The sequence below is a fragment of the Muntiacus reevesi genome, chromosome 7, assembly GCF_963930625.1.
Source record: "Muntiacus reevesi chromosome 7, mMunRee1.1, whole genome shotgun sequence".
Taxonomy (NCBI): Eukaryota; Metazoa; Chordata; class Mammalia; order Artiodactyla; family Cervidae; genus Muntiacus; species Muntiacus reevesi.
The window spans coordinates 9839702-9848455 of NC_089255.1; the positions used below are offsets into that span (position 1 = coordinate 9839702).

At 44.3% G+C, this 8754-nt stretch overlaps 1 pseudogene; it reads right to left on the reverse strand.

Moving 5' to 3' along the window:
- Positions 1-947: 947 nt before the first annotated feature.
- LOC136172378 (glutathione S-transferase 3, mitochondrial pseudogene) lies at positions 948-1479 on the reverse strand (annotated as a pseudogene).
- Between the last annotated feature and the right edge of the window lie 7275 nt (positions 1480-8754).

Below are 8754 nucleotides of genomic sequence, written 5' to 3' on the forward strand. Positions count from 1 at the left end.
AATTTTGAAACATGGGGTTACATTCTCTCCAATGCTTAATTTTCAACTTGATAATAAATTAGAAACTTCAGGAAGAATATTCACTCCTTTGCTGTTGTTGTTTAGTTGCTAAGTCTTTTCTGATTCTTTTTTGACTCCATGAACTGTAGCCTGCTAGGCTTCTCTGTCCATGGGATTTCCCAGACAAAAATACTGGAGTGGGTTGCCATTTTCTTCTCCAGGGGATTTTTCTGACCCAGGGATAAAACCTGCCTCTCCTGGATTGGCAGGTGGATTCTTTACCAATGAGTCACCAATTTACCAATGAAAACGCCATTCATTTACCAATGAAAGGGAAGCCCATTCATTCCTTTCAGTTCAGTTCAGTTGCTCAGTTGTGTCTGACTCTTGGCAACCCCACCATCTGCAGCATGCCAGGCTTCCCTGTCCATCATCAACTCCTGGAGCTTACTCAAACTCGTGTCCATCGAGTCAGTGATGCCATCCAACCATCTCATCCTCTGTCATCCCCTTCTCCTTCCACCTTCAATCTTTCCCAGCATCAGGTTCTTTTCAAATAAGATAGTTTTTTCCCCATCAGGTGGCCAAAGTATTGGAGTTTCAGCTTCAGCTTCAGTCCTTCCAATGAATATTCAGGACTGATTACATTTAGGATGGACTGGTTGGATCTCCTGGCAGTCCAAGGGACTCTTAAGAGTTTTCTCCAACACCACAGTTCAAAAGCATCAATTCTTCATCGCTCAGCTCTCTATAGTTCAACTCTCACATCCATACATGGCTACTGGAAAAACCGTAGCTTTGACTAGATGGACCTTTGTTGGCAAAACAATGTCTCTGCTTTTTAATATGCTGTCTAGGTTGGTCATTTTTTTGTTTGTTTGTTTGTTTTTAGGTATGAGGCTCATGCCAGCTAAGATTTTATTTAAGAAAAAAAAAGTAACTGAAAATAAAAGTCACTCAAAATGAATGAGAGTTTCAAAAAACCCTACAATTCTTCAATGGCAGCTCTTGCACCCACCGCTCAAGCCAGTTCTAACCCAACCAAGATGTTGGAAGGCAGAGCACACAGTGGTGTCCATCAGGCCAGTGAGGGTGACAAAGCTCAGGGCTCCCCCCTGCCGCTTTCTGGGTTCTCCTGTGTAATACCAGTAAGCATAAAGGACTCATCCAACAATCCAGACCAAGTCCAAGCCAGAAATTACATGTGGGTGGTAAACACCTCCGACAGCTAGAAAAAATAGGAAGGGAGGGTAGACGTCTAATGTGTTCTGATGAGCTCACTGAAAGCAATTGAAGATGTGCCTGTTTTCAGGGTCGGTGCTGTACATGGTAGGATACTCCATTTTGTATTTCTTGCAGGACTTGGAAACACTGATGGCTAGATGAGCTACCATCAAGAAGCTGGCAGCACCAGTTAGAATCACGAAACCATATTCCTTAGAGAGGACGGCCATCCTGACTCTGGATCACCTTCACTCGCCTGGTCGGTCATAACTTTTCTTCCAAGGAGCAAGCATCTTTTAATTTCATGGCTGCAATCACCATATGCAGTGATTTTAGAGCCCCAAAATATAAAGTCTGTCACTGTTTCCATTGCTTCCCCATCTATTTGCCAACTGAAGTGATGGGATCAGATGCCATGATCTTAGTTTTCTGAATGTTGAGTTTTAAGCCAACTTTTTCACTCTCCTCTTTCACTTTCATCAAGAGGCTCTTTAGTTCTTTGCTTTCTGCCATAAGGGTGATGTCATCAGCATATCTGAGGTTATTGGTATTTTTCCTGGCAATCTTGCTTCCAGCTGGTGCTTCATCCAGTCCAGCACTTTTCATGATATATTCTCCATAGAAGTTAAATAATCACCCTATCAGTTGTGCTACCAACTGATAGTGCAGTTGGTAAAGAATTCATTCCTTTAGGTCACAGTAATAACAGCGGTTACTCTTATTGTTTCATACACATTGGAAAGAAAGAGCTAATTTTAGCAACAACAACAACATGGAGAGAAGTTTTTATATGGTGTACCCTAAGCACTCTTCTCTCTGCTTTATGTGTACTAATTCTATCAATCCTAACCCAATTGTATGAGGTAGCTACTCTTATTATTTCCTCTTTACAGTTGTGGAAAACCAAAGCGCAGAGAGATTAATTGACTTTCTCAGGGTCACACAACTAGTAAGGAATGAAGCTAGGATCTGAAGCCAGTCTGATTTCAGGTTGTTTTAGACACTAACTTGTGCTTCTAGCAAGAAGATCCCCCAAACACACAGCAGAATTTGTGTCTAACAGAGAATTGACTTTAAATGAACATGTGGGTGAACTACTACATAACAAGCTAGAATACAACATGGGTTCATTTCAAGTTAATTTTGGAGGATCCCAAATGTGTCTTTCCAATGCCAAAAAAAAGTCAGCCTTTCCAAGTTTTGTTTTCCCTAAACTCATCTTCCTCCTGAGGTGAGAGGGATCCCTCATGTATATTATGCTTTCTTCTATAAGGAAATCAATCCTGAAGGACTTGATGCTTGACATCACTTGAAGGACTGATGCTGAAGCTCCAATACTTTGGCCACCAGGTGTGAAGGGCTGACTCATTGGAAAAGACCCTGAAGCTGGGAAAATTTGAGGGCAGGAGAAGGGGGAGGCAGAGGATGTGATAGTTAGATAGCATCACTGACTCAAAGGACATGAGTTTGAAAAAATTCTGGGAGATAAAGACAGGGAAGCCTGGCATGCTACAGGCCATGGGGGTCCCAAAGAGACATGACTTAGTGGCTGAACAACAACATACAAAAAAACAGGAGTCACTTCAACATGTCCCATTTAAATTAGTTACCTCTATGGCAACTGTGAAGAGGTCCTCATTATATAGACTAAATTAGAGTTGGAGAAGAGAGAAAAAAGTGATCCAGAAAATCACAATTCTTGAGCAATAATTTAAAACTTTTCAGTCTTCCTCGCTCTACTCAGTTTTGAAATATTTATTTCAGTTACGCTAAAGAGCATCTTCCAGACCAAAGACCAATGATGAACTGCCAATGAGTTAGGTTTACTTCTAACCTCTTTGTTTTGAACTTCTCAATGCCTCTGGTTTCCAAGGTGACCCCATTCCATCCCAGGACCCATCTGGAAACTTACATCTCAAGTGGGCCAGCCTTAAGACTGGCTTATTGTGACCGTTTTCACCCTGTAACCTTAAACCCAGTAGTGGAATAGAAAACAGCATGTTTGTGTGACTACCATCACATTAGAAAGGAACAAAATCCGATGACCACCAAACCATCAGAATTAAGAAAAACGGAATTCACAGTTTTGAAAGCATTAGGATGCTTACTAGGAAACCCATGCATTCAATAACCAGTTGCAAAATATAGAGTTACTATTTCCTTAAGTCCTGCAACTATAACCCAAGTTCTCCAGACGGTCATTTTCACATGTGTGAATGTTTTTGATCAGTTTTGTAAATCTCTTAAAAATCTGAAAAGCAATTTTAGTTGAATGTGATTATGTGTTAAGAAGTAGTGCTTAACTGCTCTAGAAATTCTGCCCTAATGTCTTGGTCACCAGCCTTCTCCAAGAGACCCTCTTCAATCTTTTAGGAGAAATAGATTTTTATTGGTGGTTATTTTTATGTTTTCAAACTGGGCTTCCCTGGTGGCTCAGACGGTAAAGAATCTCCCTGCAATGCAGGAGACCGATGTTCAATCCCTGGATAGGGAAGACCCACTGGAGAAGGAAATGGCAACCCACCCCAGTATTCTTGCCTGGGAAATCCCATGGATAGAGGAGCCTGGCGGGCTACAGTCCCTGGTGTTGCAAAGAGTCAGCCATGACTGACTGGTTAACACGTTTATTTTCAAACTGTACAGATGCCAGAGAAGATTTTCTGGCTGCTTGTTTGAAGAAAGTCATTAATGTCTTTTAAAGTAACTTTATGGACCTGGTGCTAGGTGTTTTCTGTCATATGCATGGAGAGAGTAAGGGCTAACACCAACAAATTACACAGAAATAATTTTACTAATTGTACTAATTTACTAATGTACAATTTTACTAGTTTACTAAGGCATATTTGCTAATCAACGGAATTTTATGAATGTTATTTATTATGTAATCTAAAGGACCTTTGTTCTATAGTGAAAAGGAGAAGATAAGTCAATCACTATGGAAAATGTTTCTACATGATTTTTTGAATAAAATTTTATTCTATTAGTATGGTTTATATATATTTTTTGTAGAGAACATTAAAAATATTTAAAAATATAGAGAAAACATTAAAAATCATCCCACCTCTAGGGAAAAAAAAATCACCATTTTGCTTACTCTTTTTCTGTGCACACAAACACCTGTGTATTTTAAAAATCTATTTTGGAACCCAGAGCTCTTCAATAATCAAACCTTGATGATGGGTAAAATTGGTCACCTCAATCTTACTCCTCTCCTTAGGGGATTTCATTCTTAATAGGATCTTCATAGTCTCATTTGAACAGACTGAGGGTGGAGACACCCCAGCAGTTTCCAGAAAAGCCCAAGCATTTTTGCATATTAGCTTGGTCTCAGTATGGGCCTGGAGAAGGAAATGGCAACCCAGTCCAGTGTTCTTGCCTGGAGAATCCTGTAGACAGAGGAGCCTGGTGGGCTGCCGTCTATGGGGTCGCACAGAGTCGGACACGACTGAAGTGATTTAGCAGCAGCGGCGGCAGCAGTATGGGCCAGCCTCCCACCCCTTTGTCCCTTTATATTGTGTGAAGAATACCAGCAACATGGCAGCTGCCTTCAAACGGGAGAAGGTGATCATGGGGGAAATAGCATGGTGGTTCTGTGAAGTTCTAGGGGACAAAGCCGGGACTGAAGGGAAGAATAGTCTTCCATGAGGAGGAGTCCTCCGCCACTGGCCTTATTCACTTGTTGGGATGGATGTGGGTTGGAGGGTGGAGGCAGAGACAGTTGATGACTGTGTCCTGGCCGTAAGGTTCTGAGACTATTTCTCTCCAGGACTGGCCTTACATCCGCACGCTAGGATCTGTGAGTTCTCGAACTTTCTTCCTCCACATCAACATCTGTAGCCACAGGACCCAGAACAGAGTTTAGCACCCAGTAGATGCTCAGTAAATGTTTGTCAGAATGAATGAATGAATGAATGAACAAACCTGGCTTCGGTGACCGCTCTTTGGCCCTCCACTTCTAGAGACTATGGAAATGGAGCAGAATTTGCCGGGAAGGATGGAGAACAGGCTTCAGTGGGAAGCCTTCTCAGCTCACAGAATTATCCATTTTCTGCTATTTCTTGAGAGGACGCTTGGTCTCCATACAGTGGTATGTAGAAAGGATCTGGAAACAGCCAGTTTGGGCTTTTTCATCTACCAAACAAAACAAACCCAGACACTGGACTTGATGGATGGAGTCCCCGAGTGGTTGATTTCACTCAGCCCTTTAAACAATGGAATAAAACCACTGGCCTCCTGCAGGCTGGTTCTTGGTGAGGGGCGAGGGAGGAGTGGTGGGATGGAATGGGGAGATAAGTGTTAAAGGATGAAAAAGGCAAAGAATACTTTAAGCAACTAACAACTCTTTCCAGAGATCAAATGCCACGTACAACCCTGATTAAAATATAGAGTCCTAAAACTAAGTATTACTATTGCTCTATTTTTGTGGCTTAAGGAAACCATATAATTTTAAACTTTGGTATTAAATGACATTTTAGGAGTTTATAATATTTTATGACCTGCTTAAATGAATATAAACAGCAATTCCATAAGTGGAGACCAATGTGTGCATAGTAGATTTGAAGTCATAGCTTCAAAAGATTACATCAGTTCAGTTCAGTCACTCAGTTGTGTCTGATTCTTTGTGACCCCCCGAATCGCAGCACGCCAGGCCTCCCTGTCCATCACCAACTCCCGGAGTTTACCCAAACTCATGTCCATTGAGTCGGTGATGCCATCCAGCCATCTCATCCTCTGTCGTCCCCTTCTCTTCCAGCCCCCAATCCCTCCCAGCATCAGGGTCTTTTCCAATGAGTCAACTCTTTGCATGAAGTGGCCAAAGTACTGGAGTTTTGGCATCAGTCCTTCCAATGAACACCCAGGACTGATTTCCTTTAGAATGGACTGAGTTAATTCTATGCTTGAGAACAGGAGGTAAAACCTACCAGCTAGGAGTTAAAACTGTCTTTTTTTTTTTTCTTTGTCATGTGCAAGTAGGTCGTGCCTGGGAATCTCACCAGAGCTGAGGTCAGCTAAGGTTTTAGTTTGGAAGAACGGTAAGAGGTGGTGGTATTTCTCAGAAAGGTGGCTCAGAGGTGAACCAGGTAACTAGAAATACCTTGCCCCACCCGACACAAGAATGAGAAACATCAACCATGGATCCTGCTTTGTTCACACCAGTGTCCTTTATGGAAATTAAACACTGGTGGACACATTCTTGGGGTGTCTGGGGGCACATTGTATCTGGTGGTATTTTTGTCTGTAGAACCTGTTTAGGTGGGACATTGTTGGTCATTTACCTTGGACAAATAGAAAGTTTTTGTGCTACTTGAGAAAGAAAATATGCTCAGAGTTCATTTCTGGAACCTGACAAAGTCCGCAACGTGTACTTTGGCCTCAGACCAGTCTGACAAGTGAGTTAAAACCAAAGGTACTCACAACCCACAACTAGCTATACAGAGATAACATTTTCTAGACTAAAATGTCAATTCCCAGGGTTTATTGACCAGGGAAATGATAAGGTCATACCCGTCTGCAAAATACCCAGGAGCCAGTGCAACAATTTTGAATCTGGTTAGGGAATAGCCCAAAGCTGGCCTGGTGGGAGGAATAGAAATTGCCTGGCTTTAGCCCCAGGGACGCTCAGTGCCTTATCTCTGTCAGACAGGCACTCTGTCAGTGCCTTATCTCTTATCTCAGAAGCCTGAGACTTCAGTACTCTTCCCAACTCCTGGCTTCCAGAACTAAGTCAACGGTCACTCCTGTACACATTCTTCTCTTCCCAGTAACTGAACCCACCCCAACTAGACTGTGCCCACCAGCCTCCGGAGTTTTCCAAGCTCAGGAGCCAAAAAGAAAGGCAAAATCTTTTCACTGTGATCGTTCCAAGGCTGCTCAGCTCAGAGGCCCCCTTCAATTCAGTGAGTTCTGCAGAAGCTTACCTCTCTGTGCTAACAAGGCTACAATATACTAGCCCTCACCTCAACTCTCCACTCTTACCTGGACTAAACTCTTCTCTTCATCCCCCCAAATAAAGCTCACTCCACAGGTTTCTGAGAGGCCATTCTTTTACTGGAGATTTGCCAGGGTATGGGGTAGGAGTCAGGTTGGGGGTGGGGGTGTGGACGCAGAGTGTTTACATCACCCACACAGAATTCCACTTCCCTGAGATGTATCTCTTTCCTGCCAAATCTCCCCTCTTCCTTGTAAGCTCCCTCAGCATCAGCATGCTAACCTTCCCCCTCACCCTAAACTCCCCATCCCAACCCCCCACACCCTGGCTCATGCCAAAGCAAGAGCATCCCGCAGAGGCAAGGCAACCTTGGAGTCCAGAAACAAGATCTCCCCCCGTCACCAGGAGCCTTCCTGCTGGAGGATTTTAAATACCTGATCGTGTTTATTTTACTTTTTCCCCTGTAACCTAACCAGCTCATCTGGGCAGCCTGCAGAGGGCCTTCCTCAAGGCCCCCTTGCCAAGCCCATGTCTTTGGTCTCTGTTGGCAGCATCTCTTTGTGCTACATGCTTCCTGGAATGAGTCCACAAATAGATGCCCACTGACCCAAGTTACCGCAGCCCTTCAAATTCTGATTCAAAGTTTTTGGTGCCCGCCACACAGGGTCAAGCTCGTGAGCACACATGTATGTGTGGAGCCTCATGTTTAGAAGGGTCCTGCCTTGGCTCAGTGCTCGACTCTCGTCGTCATGACGTCCTTAACGAGTGTGAACCACAGGCCTACATTTCAATTTGTACTGGGCCCTGAAAATTTTGTGAAGCTGGTTCTGCCCACACATGACCCTCATGGAAGTTCTCTCCCCCTTCAAAGTAGTTTCTCCACAGCGCCCCCTACAAGCCTTAACCTTTGGGTCACTCTGCCTGGCCCACCCTGGCCTCCACTCATCGCACGGCGCTGGGCCTGAAAAGGGCATTCACCCAGCTGGACTGGGTGGGGTGCTTCCTTTGCTCTGATGAAACCACAGAAAACGGGGTCCCTGGGGAAGCAGTGGCAGGGAGAAAGCAGGGAGGACTGAGACTGGGCGAAGACCCTCTGCGAAATTATTCACCCCACCCCACAGTGATTGCAGAGATTCCTCCAGGAGAGAGAATTCCTTCTCCATCGAGCCCTGTCTAACCGCTTTAAGAATACAAATATTCCTGAGAAGGTCACCACCCCTACGTTATTGCCTTCTACCATGCTGTGAACAGGCTCGCACGCTCTGCTGTAAGCTGATCCCGGGGAAGGTCTGGGCGCAGGGGAAAGTTTGAAGAGAGAGAGAGGATCCTCTTGAATCTGGAGGAGAGTGATTCACAGAGGAGACATCGAAGGTGTGCAGAGCGAGTCAGGGCCCTGGGAGTCAGAGGGGCGGGAAACTGAGGGGAGCGGGGAAACTGGGAATGCTTCTTCTGTTTCATCATGTTCACAGACCCTGCGCCCCCCCCCCATTCCCTTTCTTAGCCAATAACAAATTACCACAAGCTGGGTGGCTTAAAACAAAAGAACCGTATTCTGTCACAGTTCTGCACACTAGCAGTCTGAATCAAGGTGTCAGCAGCGC